This window comes from Salmo salar, chromosome 14 (assembly GCF_965601325.2).
Source record: "Salmo salar chromosome 14, fSalSal1, whole genome shotgun sequence".
NCBI lineage: Eukaryota > Metazoa > Chordata > Actinopteri > Salmoniformes > Salmonidae > Salmo > Salmo salar.
In genome coordinates this window covers 104,033,598-104,055,668 of record NC_138304.1, presented here as the reverse complement: position 1 = coordinate 104,055,668, position 22,071 = coordinate 104,033,598, and the positions used below count along the sequence as shown (strand labels likewise).

Below are 22,071 nucleotides of genomic sequence, written 5' to 3'. Positions count from 1 at the left end.
TCTATACAGTATCTATCAGTCTCTCTCTCTCTCTCCTCCCATCTCTCTCCTCTTTACAGTATGTCTCTCTCTCTCTCACATCAGTATCTCTTCTCTTTACAGTATCTATCTCTCCATCTCTTCCTCTGTCCCTCAATTTCTCTTCCATAGATTATTTCATCATTCAGGAATCCAGAGCTGGAATCAAAAAGGCTTTGTATGTTGGTGGTTGTCAAGATGGCTCAGAATTACAATTAGCATGGGCAGAGGGCAACGGAGTGGCCTGGGGGTTTGAGAGCGGGCTCTTCTCTGAGAGGATGTTAGCGTTTCCTGTATAACTCATAAGGAACCGTACTGCTGATCTACATTGGAAGATTATTCATGGAGCTATCGCTAGGAACAGATACTTGTCACCCCTTGATCCATCAGTGGGGAGGGAGTGTCTGTTCTGTGGAGAGGGAGTGTCTGTTCTGTGGGGAGGGAGTGTCTGTTCTGTGGGGAGGGAGTGTCTGTTCTGTGGGGAGGGAGTGTCTGTTCTGTGGGGAGGGAGTGTCTGTTCTGTGGGGAGGGAGTGTCTGTTCTGTGGGGAGGGAGTGTCTGTTCTGTGGGGAGGGAGTGTCTGTTCTGTGGGGAGGGAGTGTCTGTTCAGTGGGGAGGGAGTGTCTGTTCTGTGGGGATGAAGAGACAGTTCAGGATCTGTTTATGTCTTGTTCCAGGCTGGTAGGTGGTGTACAGACCTGACTCTGAACCTATTCATTAGAAGGCCTGGATACTATCATTTCACTCCACTCCAGATGAGTATCCCTCCTGTACTTGCCAGAGCCCTTTGGCCTCTGTCCATCTCTATCACCTGCCCTGTAGCTACCCTCCTCTCCATCCCTCTCTCCTTCTCTCTTTTCCTCTCCTCTCCTCTCCTCTCCATCCCTCTCTCCTTTCCTCTCCTCTCCATCCCTCTCTCCTTTCCTCTCCTCTCCATCCCTCTCTCCACTCCTCTCCTCTCCATCCCTCTCTCCTTTCCTCTCCTCTCCATCCCTCTCTCCACTCCTCTCCTCTCCTCTCCATCCCTCTCTCCACTCCTCTCCTCTCCATCCCTCTCTCCTCTCCTCCCCTCTCTCCTTCCCTCTCCTCTCCATCCCTCTCTCCACTCCTCTCCTCTCCATCCCTCTCTCCTCTCCTCTCATCCCTCTCTCCTCTCCTCTCATCCCTCTCTCCACTCCTCTCCTCTCCTCTCCATCCCTCTCTCCTCTCCTCCCCTCTCTCCTTCCCTCTCCTCTCCATCCCTCTCTCCACTCCTCTCCTCTCCATCCCTCTCTCCTCTCCTCTCATCCCTCTCTCCTCTCCTCTCATCCCTCTCTCCTTTCCTCTCCTCTCCATCCCTCTCTCCACTCCTCTCCTCTCCATCCCTCTCTCCACTCCTCTCCATCCCTCTCCTTCTCTCCTTTCCCCTCCTCTCCATCCCTCTCTCCTCTCCATCCCTCTCTCCACTCCTCTCCATCCCTCTCTCCTTTCCTCTCCATCCCTCTCGCCACTCCTCTCCTCTCTATCCCTCTCTCCTTTCCTGTCCTCTCTATCCCTCTCTCCACTCCACTCCTCTCCTCTCCTCTCATCACTTTATACTACATTAGTTTCCTCTCCTCCTCTTATCCATCCTCCTCTCCTCCTTCCCCCTGTCTCTTACTCTCTACCTCTTTTTCTCTCCACCTCTCTCTTTCTCCACCTCTCTCCCTCTCTCCCCATCAGTCAGACCATCTCACTGTATTAATGATATTATTATATATTATAGTATATTGTTATGACCCATCTGTCATAAGGACTTGGCTGTGCACTATATAGGGAATAGAGCTCTGGTCTAAAATTGTGCACTATATAGGGAATAGGGTGCCACAGGGCTCTGGTCTAAAGTAGTGCACTATATAGGGAATAGGGTGCCAGAGGGCTCTGGTCTAAAGTAGTGCACTATATAGGGAATAGGGCTCTGGTCTAAAGTAGTGCACTATATAGGGAATAGGGTGCCACAGGGCTCTGGTCTAAAGTAGTGCACTATATAGGGAATAGGGCTCTGGTCTAAAGTAGTGCACTATATAGGGAATAGGGTGCCACAGGGCTCTGGTCTAAACCCCCCGCAAACGTATCACCGGGGCAAACTACCTGCCCTCCAGGACACCTACAGCACCTGATGTCACAGGAAGGCCAAAAAGATCAGAGGACAGCAACCACCCGAGCCACTGCCTGTTCACCCCGCTACCATCCAGAAGGAGAGGTCGGTACAGGTGCATCAAAGCTGGGACCAAGAGACCGAAAAACAACTTCTATCTCAAGGCCATCAGACTGTTAAATAGCCATCACTAGCCAGCTACCACCCAATTACACAACCCTGCACCTTAAAGGCTGCTGCCCTATATACAGACATGGAATCACTGGTCACTTTAATAATGTTTACATACTGCTTTACTCATCTCATATGTATATACTGTATTCTATTCTATTGTATTTTAGTCAATGCCACTCCGACATTGCTCAATCTAATATTTATATATTTCTTAATTGCATTCTTTAACTTGTATATTTGTGTGTATTGTTGTGAATCATTTCATTAAATTTTTTTCCCCATTTTTATTTCACTTGTAATGTTTTTAAATTTTTTATAACATAATTCCACTTTGACATTATAGGTAATTGTGTGTAGACCAGTGACTAAAAAAATCTCAATGTAAGACATTTTAAAATCGTGCTGTAACACCAACAAAATGTGGGGAAAAACATCAAGGGGTGTGAATACTTTCTGAAGTCACTGTGGATTAGTTCTCTTTAACAATATAATTGATCTTCTATTGATATGCTTATGACACCATTGTGCCTTATATTTGACTAGTTCCCTGAGTTTTCCTGGAAAGAATGTTGGACGTAGCTATTACTCTGCTAGGTCAAGTTGGGTTATCAGAAAACTCTCAGATGAAAAAGAGTGAACATTTTAAAAAAAGACTGGGACGTAGGCTAGTTATCAGGGAGACACTAAAGTGTTTTAGTACTATATCTCTTGACACAACGATGAAAATAATCATGGCCTCTAAACCTTCAAGCTGCATACTGGACCCTATTCCAACTAAACTACTGAAAGAGCCTGTGCTTGGCCCTCCTATGTTGAACATAATAAACTCTATCCACCGGATGTGTACCAAACTCACTAAAAGTGGCAGTAATAAAGACTCTCTTGAAAAAGCCAAACCTTGACCCAGAAAATATAAAACACTATCGGCCTATATCGAATCTCCCATTCCTCTACATTTTTTTAAAAAGCTGTTGCGCAGCAACTCACTGCCTTCCTGAAGACAAACAATGTATACGAAATGCTTCAGTCTGGTTTTAGACCCCATCATAGCACTGAGACTGCACTTGTGAAGGTGGTAAAGGACCTTTTAATGGCGTCAGATCGAAGCTCTACATCTGTCCTCGTGCTTCTAGACCTTAGTACTGCTTTTGATATCATCGATCACCACATTCTTTTGGAGAGATTGGAAACCCAAATTGGTCTACACGGACAAGTTCTGGCCTGGTTTAGATCTTATCTGTCGGAAAGATATCAGTTTGTTTTTGTGGATGGTTTGTCCTCTGACAATTCAACTGTACATTTCGGTGTTCCTCAAGGTTCCATTTTAGGACCACTATTGTTTTCACTATATATTTTACCTCTTGGGGATGTCATTCGAAAACATAATGTTAACTTTCACTGCTATGCAGATGACACACGGCTGTACATTTCGATGAAACATGGTGAAGCCCCAAAATTGCCCTCGCTGGAAGCCTGTGTTTCAGACATAAAGAAGTGGATGGCTGCAAATGTTCTACTTTTAAACTCGGACAAAACAGAGATGCTAGTTCTAGGTACCAAGAAACAAAGAGATCTTCTGTTTGTAACGGCTGTCGTCGGAATGAGACCAAAGCGCAGCGTGGAAAGTGTTCATGATGTTTATTTTTCACCAAAAACACTCAAACAAAACTAACAAAAATGAAACGAAAGCGCACAGTTCTGTCAGGTACAGAAAACGAAACAGAAAACAACTACCCACAAACACAGGTGGGAAAAGGCTGCCTAAGTATGGTTCCCAATCAGAGACAACCATAGACAGCTGCCTCTGATTAGGAACCATACTCGGCCAAAAACAAAGAAATAGACAACATAGAATGCCCACCCCACATCACACCCTGACCTAACCAAATAGAGAAATAAAACGTCTCTCTAAAGTCAGGGGGTGACACTGTTGAATCTGACAATTAATCTTGATGGTTGTACAGTCGTCTCAAATAAATCTGTGAAGGACCTCGGCGTTACTCTGGACCCTGATCTCTCTTTTGACAAACATATCAAGACTGTTTCAAGGACAGCTTTTTCCCATCTACGTAACGTTGCAAAAATCAGACATTTTCTGTCCAAAAATAATGCAGAAAAATTCATCCATGCTTTTGTCACTTCTAGATTAGACTACTGCAATGTTCTACTTTCCGGCTACCTGGATAAAGCACTAAATAAACTTCAGTTAGTGCTAAACACGGCTGCTAGAGTCTTGACTAGAACCAAAAAATGTGATCATATTACCCCAGTACTAGCCTCCCTACACTGGCTTCCTGTTAAGGCAAGGGCTGATTTCAAGGTTTTACTGCTAACCTACAAAGCATTACATGGGCTTGCTCCTACCTATCTTTCCGATTTGGTCCTGCCGTACATACCTACACGTACGCTACGGTCACAAGACGCAGGCCTCCTTATTGTCCCTAGAATTTCTAAGCAAACAGCTGGAAGCAGGGCTTTCTCCTATAGAGCTCCATTTTTTTATGGAATGGTCTGCCTACCCATGTGAGAGACGCAGACTCGGTCTCAACCTTTAAGTCTTTATTGAAGACTCATCTCTTCAGTAGGTCCTATGATTGAATGTTTTAAAAAATATATATATTTCACCTTTATTTAACCAGGTAGGCTAGTTGAGAACAAGTTTTCATTTGCAACTGCGACCTGGCCAAGATAAAGCATAGCAATTCGACACATACAACAACACAGAGTTACACATGGAATAAACAAAACATAGTCAATAATACAGTAGAACAAAAGAAAACAAAAAGTCTATATACAAAGAGTGCAAATGAGGTAAGATAAGGGAGTTAAGGCAATAAATAGGCCATGGTGGCGAAGTAATTACAATATAGCAATTAAACACTGGAATGGTAGATGTGCAGAAGATGAATGTGCAAGTAGAGATACTGGGGTGCAAAGGAGCAAGATAAATAAATAAATAAATACAGTATGGGGATGAGGTAGGTAGATAGATGGGCTGTTTACAGATGGGCTATGTACAGGTGCAGTGATCTGTGAGATGCTCTGACAGCTGGTGCTTAAAGTTAGTGAGGGAGATATGAGTCTCCAGTTTCAGAGATTTTTGCAGTTCGTTCCAGTCATTGGCAGCAGAGAACTGAAAGGAAAGATGACCAAAGCAGGAATTGGCTTTGGGGGTGACCAGTGAGATATAACTGCTGGAGCGCATGCTACGAGTGGGTGCTGCTATGGTGACCAGTGAGCTGAGATAAGGCGGGGCTTTACCTAGCAGAGACTTGTAGATAACCTGGAGCCAGTGGGTTTGGCGACGAGTATGAAGCGTGTGAGTGTAGTCTGGCCCAGGAGTGTGAAGGTGAACGGAAAGGCACTGGAGCAACGAACCGCCCTTGCTGTCTCTGCCTGGTCGGTTCCCCTCTCTCCACTGGGATTCTCTGCCTCTAACCCTATTACTGGCTTACTGGTGCTCTTCCATGCCGTCCCTAGGAGGGGTGAGTCACTTGAGTGGGTTGAGTCACTGACGTGGTCTTCCTGTCTGGGTTGGCGCACCCCATTGGGTTGTGCCGTGGCGGAGATCTTTGTGGGCTATACTCGGGCTTGTCTCAGGATGGTAAGTTGGTGGTTGAAGATATCCCTCTAGTGGTGTGGGGTTGTGCTTTGGCAAAGTGGGTGGTGTTATATCCTTCCTATTTGGCCCTGTCCGGGGGTATCGTCGGATGGGGCCACAGTGTCTCCTGACCCCTCTTGTTTCAGCCTCCAGTATTTATGCTGCAGTAGTTTATGTGTCGGGGGGATAGGGTCAGTCTGTTATATCTGTAGTATTTCTCCTGTCTTATCCGGTGTCCTGTTTGAATTTAAGTATGCTCTCACTAATTCTCTCTCTCGGAGAACCTGAGCCCTAGGACCATGCCTCAGGACTACCTGACATGATGACTCCTTGCTGTCCCCAGTCCACGTGGCCGTGCTGCTGCTCCAGTTTCAACTGTTCTGCCTGCGGCTATGGAACCCTGACCTGTTCACCGGATGTGCCATCTGTCCCAGACCTGCTGTTTTCAACTCTCTAGAGACAGCAGGAACAGTAGAGACACTCAATGATCGGCTATGAAAGGCCAACTGACATTTACTTCTGAGGTGCTGACCTGTTGCACCCTCGACAAGTACTGTGATTATTATTATTTGACCATGCTGGTCATTTATGAACATCTGAACATCTTGGCCATGTTTTGTTATAATCTCCACCCAGCACAGTCAGAAGAGGACTGGCCACCCCTCATAGCTTGGTTCCTCTCTAGGTTTCTTCCTAGGTTCTGGCCTTTCTAGGGAGTTTTTCCTAGCCACCGTGCTTCTACACCTGCATTGCTTGCTGTTTGGGGTTTTAGGCTGGGTTTCTGTACAGCACTTTGAGATATCAGCTGATGTAAGAAGGGCTATATAAATACATTTGATTTGATTCTCTGGTGTTATCAGTAATCTGGGACGTTGGTTAGTTATCACTTCTCTGAGGTTATCAGAAAACACTCTTGGCCCTAGCGATGCCGAGCAGTTCAGATACAAACACATCCTGTGCGGTAGAACCCGTCTCATACTGAGTGTATTTTGGTCTTTCAGAGTGTCGGTGAAGCAGCTAAAATAAACCATTACATAACCAGCGGTAGTTTACAATGCTGTGAGAGGATGAGTGCCTATGGACTATATAGGGAATAGGGTGACACAGGGCTCTGGTCTAAAGTAGTGTACTATATAGGGCTCTGGTCTAAAGTAGTGTACTATATAGGGCTCTGGTCTAAAGTAGTGCACTATATAGGGAACAGGGCTCTGGTCTAAAGTAGTGCACTATATAGGGAATAGGGTTCCTTTTAGGATACATCCAGAGTTTCTGTTCTAAACCTAACGCTGCTTGTTGGATTCAGGCTGGCTGAGTAATACTACAATCCCCAGGGGATACACACACACACACACACACACACACACACACACACACACACACACACACACACACACACACACACACACACACACACACACACACACAGACACACACACACACACACACACACACACACACACACACACACACACTAGTAATGTGCGGGTTGACTCATAACCAGCAGCCCCGAAGGTTATATCCGTGGGGCAGCGGGTTTAGGTTCATGAAATATTGTGTGGATGAAGGGTGGGTGGGTGGCGGGTGGGTGGGTGGGTGGCGGGCGGGTGGGTAAAACCTCTCAAGTAGGTTTTACCAAACATTCAAGGTCCATTTTCTCAAAAGTGAGTTTTCCAGTTTCTTAACTTTCAAAACAGAATTACTTTCCCATTGTTCCTCAACTGCAGTGTATGATATACCATTTTGTAGCTACAAGTCTCAACTTTTATCCAATGTAAAACACAATTTCAAATGTTGCTACAAGACCAAATCGAATTTCAAGCTGGTCCATGCTGGTCTACGTTGGTAAGTTCTGGTTGGATGCTGGTCAAGCTGGTCTGACCAGCATGGTCTAACTGGTCTGCCATACTAACATTGTGAGCCAACCTCATTATCCCTTGTCGAAGCGTAACTGTAACAACAATTTGTGAAACACAGGGCCAATCGTCTTGCCCAGAAGTGACGCGACAAAACAGGGGAGAGGAAAAAAAATCTTTCCTCTGTTCCGCAATCAGCTCCTTCCTAGACATGGAAGTGTATGGAGCCTCTCTTCCTTCAGCTGTCCTACAAACTTCAGGGTTTTCAAAGTAGAGGTCAACTCAGGAGGTTTAGCAAAATCAGGATCACCCATAAACGTCACGGACAGATCGACCATGACGGGATCGCTGACATCCTCAACTCTAGTCTTGCTCATGGTGTCTTTCTTAGACATAGCACATGTATCGGGCACACGCTGGGAACACTCTAGGTTACTTTTCCGATGAATCAGGTTCCTCTCGTCTAGGTTCCTTACGAACGACAGGATTTGGCACGACCTTCCCTCCAGCCAAATTGTTTTCCAAACTGAATGAGACATCCTTCACCGGTAGGCTAGGCCTCACCACAACAGAACCAGAAATAAGATCAGGCTCGAGTTCCACATTATACAAAGAAACTTCCATGCAACCAATCTCCACACCTTGTACTAACACTAAAAGGTCAGACAAAGGCAAAACACCCTTCCAAAATGAAGGACAGCATCGCCACTCTGCAGAGACACTTTGAAGGAGCAGTGACCAAATATCTCGCAGACATTTTTTAGGAATGTGGCAATCTGCTCAAACAGAGTAGAATTGACATCCCCCTCTTTTTCGTTGAAAGGGGGTATAAGTCGGCTGTTCCGACCAATATCAAAACTCTGGATGGCCTGACTATATTGGGATTACTTCCTGCTCCTGCTCTGTTAAATTGAATGGCATCTTCTTGTTCAGCTGCACGTTCTCGTTCTTGTTAGTTGGCTGCTCATCTTGTCTTTCCCTGTGCTCTAATTCTAATTTCTGTTGCTCCAATCTCTCCTCACATTCTCTTTCCATTTCCATGAGTTCAAGCTCTAATTTCTGTTGTTCCCGTGTTGCCTTTAGTTCAAGCACTCTCAGTTGCACGTCTATGGGCTTTACTGTATCACCCGTAGGACCCTTTTCATCATCCTCCATCTCTGGAAGGATTTCCTTCACCACCAAAGCAGTAACCATCAACTCTTTAACTACTGCTTTCGGATTCGCCAGATGCTACCTTGATGTCATAATGCTTTGAAATGATGAGCAGATTCACCTTTGTATATTTATCTAGCAACTTCCACACGTAGGGTTTTCCACAAATTCTTCCAACTTAAAGTCCATGGCTTTATTTTATTAGCTTGTGTTTTTATGCAACTTTTGAAAATTATTCCACCAATCTTACAACCCCTCAGGGTGGATGTCATTGACAGAAACTCTACCACCAAAAGTGTATTTTCAACACTCAAATATCGAGCAACCAGCACAGGTATAACACATACTGACTAACGAGGTGGCACCAATCAGTGCACCCTACGTGCTAACGAGCTATGCATGCTAACGAGCTATGCGTGCTAACGAGCTATACGTGCTAACGAGCTATACGTGCTAACGAGCTATAAGTGCTAACAAGCTATACGTGCTAACAAGCTATGCAGGGACATTTTCAGCTTCCAGGAATGGTGTAAAAATCCTTGCGACATTGGGCAGTGGATTATCGTGCTGAAACATGAGGTGATGGCGGCGGATGAATGGCAAGCCAATGGGCCTCAGGGTCTCGTTACGGTATCTCTGTGCATTCAAATTTGCATTGATAAAATGCAATTGTGTTTGTTGTCCGTAGCTTACGCCTGCTCATACCATAACCCAGCCGCCACCATGTGCCACTCTGTTCACAAAGTTGACATCAGTCTACCATCTGCCCATTACAGTTGAAACCGAGATTCATCCATGAAGAGCACACTTCTCCAGCGTATCAGTGGCCATCGAAGGTGAGCATTTGCCAATTGAAGTCAGTTACGACGCAAAACTGAAGTCAAGACCCTGGTGAGGACGACGAGCACGCAGATGAGCTTTCCTGAGACGGTTTCTGACAGTTTGTGCAGAAATTCTTCGGTTGTACAAACCCACAGTTTTTATCAGCTGTCCGGGTGGCTGGTCTCAGACGATCGCGCAGATGAAGAAGCCGGATATGGAGGTCCTGCGATGGAATGGTTGCACTTGGTCTGTGGTTGTGAGGCTGGTTGGACGTACTGCCAAATTCTCTAATATGATGTTGAGGCGGCTTATCTTAGAGAAATTAACATTTCGTTCTCTGGCAACAGCTCTGGTGGACAATTGTGGTCAATTGTCCAGTCAGCATGCCAATTGTACACTCCCTCAACTTGAGACGTCTGTGGCATTGTGTTGTGTGACAAAACTGCACATTTTAGAGTGGCCTTTTATTGTCCCTAGCACAATGTGCACCTGTGTAATGATCATGCTGTTTAATCAGCTTCTTTATATGCCACACCTGTCAGGTGGATGGATTATCTTGACAAAGGAGAAATTCTGACTAACAGGGATGTAAACAAATTTGTGTACAACATTTGAGAGAAATAAGCTTTAAAAAAAAAAAAAATTCTGGGATCTTTAATTTCAACTCAATGAAACATGGGACCAGCCACTTTACATGTTGCGTTTTTATATATTTTTTTGTTCAGTGTAGAGTGAAGCATTCATTCAATCGATTTATGACATTATTTTGGTGAGCAAGGGTTTATTTAGTCTTCTAGGGCAACATATAATGCCACAAGAGAAGCTGCATGTATCTAACTATAGACAAGTTGACTAACAAATAGCCAAAATGTCGGAAATTAAAAGCAAAAACAAATCTAAATCAGACAAGAACAAAATAAACCCACCATATGTATAAAAGTAGTTCCACAGCGTATGTTCTATATGAGGTCGGTTGCTCTGATTATTCATTTAGCAGATATAGTCGGTTGGTGGTGGATTCATTTAGCAGATATAGTCGGTTGGTGGTGGATTCATGTAGCAGATATAGTCGGTTGGTGGTGGATTCATTTAGCAGATATAGTCGGTTGGTGGTGGATTCATGTAGCAGATATAGTCGGTTGGTGGTGGATTCATGTAGCAGATATAGTCGGTTGGTGGTGGATTCATTTAGCAGATATAGTCGGTTGGTGGTGGATTCATGTAGCAGATATAGTCGGTTGGTGGTGGATTCATGTAGCAGATATAGTCGGTTGGTGGTGGATTCATTTAGCAGATATAGTCGTTTGGTGGTGGATTCATTTAGCAGATATAGTCGGTTGGTGGTGGATTCATTTAGCAGATATAGTCGGTTGGTGGTGGATTCATTTAGCAGATATAGTCGGTTGGTGGTGGATTCATTTAGCAGATATAGTCGGTTGGTGGTGGATTCATTTAGCAGATATAGTCGGTTGGTGGTGGATTCATTTAGCAGATATAGTCGGTTGGTGGTGGATTCATTTAGCAGATATAGTCGGTTGGTGGTGGATTCATTTAGCAGATATAGTCGGTTGGTGGTGGATTCATTTAGCAGATATAGTTGGTTGGTGGTGGATGGGTTGAGGGTGAACAAACAGGGGGGATAGTGAGCTAAAAGTGTAAATAACACAGAAAATAGGTGTTACAGAAACCTAATTAACACACAAATACACACACACACACACACACACACACACACACACACACACACACACACACACACACACACACACACACACACACAGAAGCACATCCAATAACCAAAGTTAAAGTAACATGAAAACATAAGCTACAGATAGAGCTATATCGTGTGTGTGTGTGTAAAGGCAGGTGTGTGTGTGTAAACATTTACATTTTAGTCATTTAGCAGACGCTCTTATCCAGAGCAACTTACAGTAGTGAATGCATACATTTCATTTTTTCCCCCGTACTGGTCCCCGTGGGAATCGAACCCACAACCCTGGCGTTGCAAACACCATGCTCTACCAACTGAGCCACACGGGACCACGCGGGCTGGTGTGTGTGTGTGTGTGTGTGTGTGTGTGTGTGTGTGTGTGTGTGTGTGTGTGTGTGTGTGTGTGTGTGTGTGTGCGTGTGTGTGTGTGTGTGTGTGTGTGTGTGTGTGTGTGTGTGTGTGTGTGTGTGTGTGTGTCGTGTGTGTGTGTGTGTGTGTAAAGGCTGGTGTGTGTGTGTGTGCGTTCCTGCATCTATATGAGTGTGTGTGTGTGCATTCCTGCATCTATACGAGAGTGTGCGTTCCTGCATCTGTATGTGTGTGTGTGTGTGTGTGTGTGTGTGTGTGTGTGTGTGTGTGTGTGTGTGTGTGTGTGTGCGTTCCTGCATCTATATGAGTGTGTGTGTGTGTGTGTGTGTGTGTGTGTGTGTGTGTGTGTGTGTGTGTGTGTGTGTGTGTGTATATATCATATCAGTGTGTGGTACATCATTAAGCCAGGTCTGACATTAGGAGAGAACACTAATGAAGTCTGTCTCATTATGAGGTGTAATAGAATGCTGATTTATAATCCTGCCGTGGCTGCCTCTCTCCCGCATCCTCATTGACGGCAACCTTCTACCATGCATAGCAACAGTAACCAAGCAGGGGTTAGCCAGTGGCGGCTATAGATGTGTTGAGGTCATTCAGAGACCATCCAAATGAGAGACTGTCAGGCCGATTTTATTTTTCTGATGAATTAATTACGAGTTATACACCGAGAGTACGAAACATTATGAACACCTGCTCTTTCCATGACACAGACTGACCAGGTGATTCCAGGTTGAAACCATGATCCCTTATTGATGTTACCTGTTAAATCCACTTCAGAATCAGTGTAGATGAAGGGGAGGAGACAGGTTAAAGAAGAAAGCCTTCATACAATTGAGACATGGATTGTGTATGTGTGCAATTCAGAGGGTGAATTTAAGTGCCTCTGAACAGGGTATGGTAGTAGGTGCCAGGCGCACCGGTTTGTGTCAAGAACTGCAACGCTGCTGGGTTTTTCACGCTCGACAGTTTCAAGAATGGTCCACCAGTCAAAGGAAATCCGGCCAACTTGACACAACTGTGGGAATTATTGGAGTCAACATGGGCCCAGCATCCCTGTGGAACGCTGTTGATCTCTGGCTCCCTCAAGTCATCTGTATGTCTTAATTATCTCATCAAACAGAGCACTTAAAGCATTGGAAAAGCTCAGTTAATTGTATTTTATTTTACCTAGGGCCTGTTACATATGGAAAGACACACGGTTGAACATTTTTTGGAACAATCGATTGGTTGAAAGAACAGACGACTCTCTATCGACCAGGATTTGTTGTTGTTCTTGAGGCCTTACTTATATTTACAATGCCTTTAGAAAGGAGTCACACCCCTTAACTTTTTCACATTTTGTTGTGATACAATGTAGGATTAAAATGTATTTGTCTTTGTCACGTCCTGACCAGCGAAAAGGGTCATTTGCCATAGCCTCCAGCGACGCCTCTCAGCCCGGGGCCTCCAGCAACGCCTCTCAGCCCGGGGCCTCCAGCGACGCCTCTCAGCCCTGGGCCACCAGCGACGCCGCTCAGCCCGGTGCCACCAGCGACACCGCTCAGCCCGGGGCCTCCAGCTACAGTCTGCAGTCCAGAGCCTCCAGCGGGGGTCGGCAGCGCAGAACGGGGGCTACGCCCGGAGCCAGAGCCACCTCCGTAGCTGGAGGATTGGCGGAAGGGCCTGGGTGTAGCACAGGTGGCCACCATCCCTTCCCTTCCTTCAGGTTTGGGGTTGTTTTTGTGGGTTTTTTGTTTGGGGTGCAGTCGGGGTCTGCACCTTTGGGGGGGGGGGGGGGGGGGGGGGGTACTGTCACGTCCTGACCAGTGAAAAGGGTCATTTGCCATAGTAGTATGGTCAGGGCGTGGCAGGGGGGTTGTTTTGTGTGTTTTGGGGTTTTTTGTTTCTAGGGGAACGTTTGGCCGAGTATGGTTTCCAATCAGAGGCAGGTGTCTTTCGTTGTCTCTGATTGGAAGCCATACTTAGGCAGCCTGTTTTCCTTTGGGTTTCGTGGGTGGTTGTTTTTCGTATAGTCGTGGTACCTTACGGAACTGTTGTTTGTCGTTTGTTCATTTTGTTTAAGTGTTCTCTCTAAATAAAAGGATGATGAGCACTCAACATGCTGCGCCTTGGTCCAATCCTTTCGACCCTTGTGACAGTCTTTTTATTTGTCAACGATCTACACAAAATACTCTGTCAAAGTGGAAGAAAAATTCTAACATTTTGTAAAGAATTGATGAAAAATAAAACACTAATATATCTTCATTAGATAAGTATTCAACCCCTGAGTCAACATATTACAATCAACCCAAAGGAATGTTAGAATCACCTTTGGCAGTGATAACAGCTGTGAGTCTTTCTGGGTAAGTCTCTAAGAGTTTCCCACACCTGTATTGTGCAACATTTGCCCATTATTCTTTTCAAAATTCTTCAAGCTCTGTCAAATTGGTTGTTGATCTTGGCTAGACAACCATTTGCAGGTCTTGCTATAGATTTAAAAAAAGATTTTAAGTCAAAACTGTAACTCAGCCACTCAGGAACATTCACTGTCTTCATGGGAAGCCAGTCCAGTGTAGATTTGGCCTTGTATTTTAGGTCATTGTCTTGCTGAAAAATGAATTCATCTCCCAGTGTCTGGTGGAAAGCAGACTGAACCAGGTTTTCCTCTAGGATTTTGCCTGTGCTTTGCTGCATTCCGTTAAATTTTTATTCTGAAAAACTTCCCATTCCTTAATGATTATAAGCATACCCATAACATGATGCAGCCACCACTATGCATGAAAATAATGGAGAGTGGTACTCAGTAATGTGTTGTCTTCGATTTGCCCAAAACATAACACTTTGTATTCAGGATAAAAAGTGAATTGCTTTGCCACGTTGCCTTGTTGCAAACATGATGCATGTTGTGGAATATTTTTTATTCTGTAAAGGCTTCTGTCTTTTCACTCTGCCAATTAGGTTTTTGAGTTTCGCTTAAATGTTATTTTGTTATTTTTCATTTGTTCAATAACACCATGACCGTTTCCCCAGAATTATACTATATGGCATCTAAATTGATATTTGAGTGAAATTACCCTAGGTAAAGCACAACGATGAATACAATTGGACAAGTTGTTTGCTTGATCATATTTTCTTTCGTCATTATTTTTTTATTTTTGTGTACAATGTTGTTGATCCATCCTCAGTTTTCTCCTATCACAGCCATTAAACTTTACGTTTTAAATGTATCATTGGCCTCATGGTGAAATCCCTGAGCGGTATCTTTGTAGTGACTGGGTGTATTGATACACCATCCAAAGTGTAATTAATAACTTCACATTGCTCAAAGGATATTCAATGTCTGCTATTTTTTAAATGTATTTTTGAAATCTACCAATAGGTGCCCTTCTTTGCGAGGATTTGGAAAACCTCCCTGGTCTTTGTGGTTGAATCTGTGTTTTGAAATTCACTGCTCGTCTAAAGGACCTGTGTATGTGTGGGGTACAGAGATGAGGTTGTTATGAAAAAATGATTGACTCAAGACATTTCAGGTTTCAAATGTTTTTTAAGCTTAATTTGTATACATTTCAAAAAACCTACTTCCACTTTGACATGATGGGGTATTGTGTTAGGCCAGTGACAAAAATAATGTAAATTTAATCAATTTTTAAATTCAGACTAACACAAAATGTGGAACAAGTCAAGGGGTGTGAATACTTTCTGAAGGCACTGTATGTATACCAAACATTTTAAGGTCTATACACAGATGGGCTGCATACAATACATGACCAAAAGTAGGTAGGACACCTGCTCGTCGAACATCTCATTCCTAAATGATGGGCATCAATATGGAGTTGATCCCCCCCTTTGCTGCTATAACAGCCTCCACTCTTCTGGGAAGACTTTCCACTAGATGTTGGAACATTGCTGGTATAACAAATCAAATCAAATTTATTTATATAGCCCTTCGTACATCAGCTGATATCTCAAAGTGCTGTACAGAAACCCAGCCTAAAACCCCAAACAGCAAGCAATGCATGTGAAAGAAGCACGGTGGCTAGGAAAAACTCCCTAGGAAAAACTCCCTAGAAAGGCCAAAAACCTAGGAAGAAACCTAGAGAGGAACCAGGCTATGAGGGGTGGCCAGTCCTCTTCTGGCTGTGCAGGGTGGCTATTATAACAGAACATGGTCAAGATGTTAAAATGTTCATAAATGACCAGCATGGTCAAATAATAATAATCATAGTAGTTGTCGAGGGTGCAACAAGCCTCTACACGCTCTGGGGGCTCCCTGGGGAACGCGCTTCGCCTCCCCGGGAGGCTCCACGATGTTGGAACATTGCTGCTATAACAGCCTACACTCTTCTGGGAAGGCTTTCCACTAGATGTTGGAACATTGCTGGGACTTGCTTCCATTCAGCCACAAGAACATTAGTGTGGTCGTACACTGATGTTGGGCGATTAGGCCTGGCTTGCAGTCGGCGTTCCAATTCATCCCAAAAGTGTTTGATGGGGTTGAGGTGAGGGCTCTGTACAGGCCAGTTAAGTTCTTCCACACCTGGTCTCGACAAACCATTTCTGTATGGACCTCGCTTTGGGCACGGGGGCCTTGCCATGCTGTAACAGGAAAGGGCCTTCCCTAAACTGTTGCCACAAAGTTGGAAGCACAGAATAGTCTAGAATGTCATTGAATACTGAATCATTAAGATTTCCTTTCACTGGAAATAAGGGAGCTAGCCGAACCATGAAAAACAGCCCCACACCATCATTAACATTATTTTACCCATTGGCACATTTTTGGGGGGGGGGATTGGACACCCTACATACAGCAAGCTAAATGTAAAGCTATTTAGCTAATGTTAGCTAGTCAGCTAGCATGTTAAATAGCACTTTTCATAACTTAACTTTAAAATCCTTTGTCTCTACATTAACTAACATATTCCTTTTAACTGTACATTTTTTGTTGTTGTTGCATGATTCATTATGAAGTTATGATTACTTACAATTACTTCCATCCTTAGTACTTTTGTCAACCATCTTCCTGAAGTAACTTTAGATCCTTGGGTCAAAGAGTTTCATGTGAGTTTTGATCACCACTCGATAGGGTTTTGCTTCGTTTGGAGCGCCAATAGGGCTGAAAAGGCAGTACTCCTCGATCAAAGTTGAATTGGAACACCACTCCGACTCAATGCGGCTCGCAGGGGGTTGGGGCCCTACTCTGGTGAGGAATATGTATTTTCTCCTCATTCTGTGTGTCTGTGTTTACTACCCTAATACGGTAGTTGGTATTCAGGGCACTTCCTGTGTTTCAAATAGAATAAAACAACAAAACACAAAGACCTAATAACTGTCATATGAAAGCGGTGTTGGTTTCTGAGTCAGAGTAGGTTATAAGCTTAGTTGGACACAACATCAAACCCGTTTCCATATAGCTTCAATACTTCCTCTAGTGGAAGTACTGGCTCGGGCTCCCGAGTGGCGCAGCGGTCTAAGGCACTGCATCTCAGTGCTTGAAGAATCACTACAGACAACCTGGTTTGAATCCAGGCTGTATCACAACCGGCCGTGATTGGGAGTCCCATAGGGCGGCGCACAATTGGCACAGCGTCGTCCAGGTTTGGCCAGTGGAGGTCATCAAATTTGTTCTTAACTGACTTGCCGAGTAAAATAAAAGGTTAAATGAAAAATAATTAAGAAAATAATAACAGTGGACATAACACACTGTATGGAGGCTAGGGTTTGGGAGAGGATGGTGTTTCATATTTTAGCGTTTTAGAGAGTGAGTCAGACAGACATGTCCCAGTTCCTATAGAGTATTTACACCTATGTTCCCTCTTATGGACCCTTGTCAAAGGGCTCTGGTCGAAAGCAGTGCACTACATACGGAAAAGGACGCCATTGAGGATGAAGCTTAGGTCTGAGTCAACAGTGGAAACACTACCCACTGGGAACATCACGTCATTTCAACAGTGGAAACACTACCCACTGGGAACATCACGTCATTTCAACGTGGAAATTTGGGTAATATTCAGGTGAGACGTTGATCCATGAGATTTCAAACTTCATTCGCCCACTCCATAAAGACAGCCGGAAATTTACAATGTGTCATCACTGTGCATTCAACAATTTAAAAGCACAATCCAATTCCCAGTGGAAAAACAATGTCAGATATGTGCTTGATCTAATAGAACAATCAAATGGCCGTGATCGCGGTTGATCAATGCTTTTCATGATTATTGTGAAGATCTCCACAGAGCTCAAATCAAATTCAAAATCAGTCACATTTTATTTGTCAAATGCGACCAAAAACAACAGGAGTAGACTTTACTGTGAAATGCTTACTTACAAGCCCTTCCCATTGATGCAGAGTCTTATTTGTAAATTACACAATTTAAAATAAAATAGTAAAACAAGAGGAATAAAATACACAAGAATGGAGCTATATACAGGAAGTAACAGATCAATGTGTAGCTATATACAGGAAGTACCAGATCAATGTGTAGCTATATACAGGAAGTACCAGATCAATGTGGAGCTATATACAGGAAATACCAGATCAATGTGGAGCTATATACAGGAAGTACCAGATCAATGTGGAGCTATATACAGGAAATACCAGATCAATGTGGAGCTATATACAGGAAGTACCAGATCAATGTGGAGCTATATACAGGAAGTAGCAGATTAATGTGGAGCTATATACAGGAAGTAGCAGATCAATGTGGAGCTATATACAGGGAGTACCAGTACCAGATCAATGTGGAGCTATATACAGCAAGTACCAGATCAATGTGGAGCAATATACAGGAAGTACCAGATCAATGTGGAGCTATATACAAGGAGTACCAGTACCAGATCAATGTGCAGAGGTACGAGGTATTTGAGGTAGATACAGTGCCTTCAGAAAGTATTCACACCCCTTGACTTTTTCACAATTTGTTGTGTTACAGCCTGAATTTAAAATGGATTAAACTGAGATTATTTTACTTGTGTCATGCACAAGGTAGATGTCCTAACCGACTTGACAAAACTATAGTTTAACAAGAAATTTGTGGAGTGGTTGAAAAAATGAGTTTTAATGACTCCAACCTAAGTGTATATAAACTTCCGACTTCAACTGTATATGCACAGTATTGACCTTTTCATGTCGCCTAATTTTGGCCAGCTCATAGCCTAACCACCGATCAAGCAACATTTTAAATTAAATGTTCAAATCTGTTTGCTGCAGGATTATTTTTGCTGTGACAATACTGGTCAAATTAAAATGTTATTATTTCACTGTATCACAATTCCAGTGGGTCAGAAGTTTACATACAGTAAGTTGACTGTGCCTTTAACCTCTTGACGTTACCCTAGGATAGGGGGCGCCACAGCGCATTTTGGAAAAAATTCGTGCCCATTTTCAACGGCCTACTAATCAGACTCAGAAGCTAGGATATGCATATAATTAATACCTGTGGATAGAAAACATCCTAAAGTTTATAAAACTGTTTGAATGGTGTCTGTGAGTATAACAGAACTCATATGGCAGTCAAAACCCCGAGACAGATGGAAACAGGAAGTGGAATTCTGAATTGCGAACTCAACTTCATCACGTTTTCCTATTAATCACACCGTGAGATATCGTTTATTGAGCACTTCCTATTGCTTCCACAAGATGTCGCCAGTCTTTACAAAGTGTTTTGAGCCTTCTACAGTCGAAACTCAGTGAATGAGACGCGTTGGAAATTGGTCACAGCGGGAGGGCCATCACCATTATGACGCCGGCGGCCCTGTCTACCCCCACCTTTGGAAACGTTTTGAAACACATTGAAATCGTCCCCCTCGAATCTTATTGGCTCTCTTGTTGAAACAGGCCCTGAAGATTTATGTTATACAACGTTTGACATGTTTGAACGAACCTAAATGGGAAAAAATAGCTGTCCCGCGGCCGGCAGAGCTATGGAATACTGCCTTCAGACGCGCTAACAACAGCAAGCTAATGGAACATAAAGGATGGACTTTTTCGACCGAAAATACATCTGTTGTGGACCTGGGATTCCTGGAAGTGCTTTCTGATGAAGACAACTAAAGGTAAGGGATTATTGACAATATTATACAACATTAGATGTGATCTGCGATTGTTCCAAGATGGCGCCGAGCTGTATTTACCAGCTCATTTTCTGAGTATCGCATCCCCTTTTATCGCTAAGTGTGATTACCCAGTAAAGTTATTTTTAAATCTGGTATGACAGGTGCTTTCAAGAGATATTCATCTATAAATCTTAGAATGACAATATTACATTTTAAACATGTTTTCGAATAGTAATTCAGTAAACTGTAGCACTGTTTCATCGGATGCTTTTGACGGGAAAATAGTTAGTCAACGTCAGACGCCGATGTAAAATGCTGTTTTCATATATAAATATGAACTTTATTGAACAAAAGAATGCATGCATTGTGTAACATGATGTCCTAGGTGTGTCATCTGATGAAGTTTGTAAAAGGTTAGTGCTGCATTTAGCTGTTTTTTGGTTATTTGTGATGCTTGTGGTTGGTCGGAAAATGGCTATGTTGCTGCTTTTTACGATGGACTACTCTAACATAATCTAATGATTTGCTTTTCCTGTAAAACCTTTTTGAAATCGGACGACGTGGGTCGATTCAGGAGAGGTGTATCTATAAAATGAAAAAAAAAAAAAAAAATGTTATTTTTTTCAAATTATTAAATTTTGTTATGCTAATGGCGATATGATTTTTCGCTGGATTTTGATCCCGCTGACGGGATGAGACGCTGGACAGCTTGGCAAATTAAATTCTAGAAAATTTTGTCATGGCTTCAGAAGCTTCTGATAGGCTAATTGACATCATTTGAGTCAATTGGAGGTGTACCTGTGGATGTATTTCAAGTCCTACCTTCAAACTCAGTGCCTCTTTGCTTGACATCATGGGAAAATCAAAAGAAATCAGCCAAGACCTCAGAAAAAAAAATGCAGACCTCCCCAAGTCTGGTTCATCCTTGGGAGCAATTTCCAACCGCCTGAAGGTACCACGTTCATCTGTACAAACAGTAGTACGCAAGTATAAACACCATGGGACCACGCAGCCATCATACCGCTCAGGAAGGAGACACGTTCTGTCTCCTAGAGATGGACGTACTTTGGTGCAAAAAGTGAAAATCAATCCCAGAACACCAGCAAAGGACCTTGTGAAGATGCTGGAGGAAACAGGTACAAAAGTATCTATATCCACAGTAAAACGAGTCCTATATCGACGTAACCTGAATGGCCGCTCAGCAAGGAAGAAGCCACTGCTCCAACACAGCCATAAAAAAAGCCAGACTACGGTTTGCAACTGCACATGGGGACAAAGATCGTAGTTTTTGGAGAAATGTCCTCTGGTCTGATGAAACAAAAATATAACAGTTATGGCCATAATGACCATTGTTTTATTTGGAGGAGAAAGGGGGAGGCTTGCAAGCCGAGGAACACCATCCCAACCGTGAAGCACGGGGGTGGCAGTATCATGTTGTGGGGATGCTTTGCTGCAGGAGGGACTGGTGCACTTCACAAAATGGATGGCATCATGAGGAATGAAAATTATGTGGATATATTGAAGCAACATCTCAAGACATCAATCTGGAAGATAAAGCTTGGTCACAAATGGGTCTTCCAAATAGGAAATTACCCCAATCATACTTCCGAAGTTGTGGCAAAATGGCTCAAGGACAAAAAAGTCAAGGTATTGGAGTGGCCATCACAAACCTCTGACCTCAATCTTATAGAAAATTTGTGGGCAGAACTGAAAAAGTGTGTGCAAGCAAGGAGGCCTACAAACCTGACTCAGTTACACCAGCTCTGTCACCCAACTTATTGTGGGAAGCTTGTGGAAGGCTACCCAAAACGTTTGACCCAAGTTAAACAGTTTAAAGGCAATGCCATCAAATACTAATTGAGTGTATATAAATTTCTGACCAACTGGGAATGTGATGAAATAAATAAAAGCTGAAATAAATCATTCTCTCTACTATTATTCTGACATTTCACATTCTTAAAATAAAGTGGTGATCCTAACTGACCTAAGACCTAATTTTTACTAGGATTAAATGTCAGGAATTGTGAAAAACTGAGTTTAAATGTATTTGGCTAAGGTATATGTACATTTCCGACTTCAACTGTAACAGTGTGCAACAGGCTGACTACACCGCTCGCGTCGCGTGCGGTGTAGTCAGAATAAATACATTTTGAAATCTATATTATTCAATTATTACACCCACACTGCTCGCGCGCGCCAACGATCGTCTGCGTTGCCAAGGGCT

The 22,071-nt window shown here is 43.5% G+C and overlaps 1 protein-coding gene and 1 non-coding gene across 2 annotated transcripts in view; both read right to left on the bottom strand.

Annotated features, from left to right (window-relative positions):
• Positions 1-22,071, bottom strand: part of LOC106570720 (regulating synaptic membrane exocytosis protein 3-like) — an 89,113-nt gene that overhangs the window by 49,973 nt on the left and 17,069 nt on the right. The window lies entirely within an intron of this gene.
• On the bottom strand, positions 11,704-11,778 carry trnaa-ugc (transfer RNA alanine (anticodon UGC)). The gene has a single exon. It is a non-coding gene; the product is annotated as a tRNA-Ala (tRNA).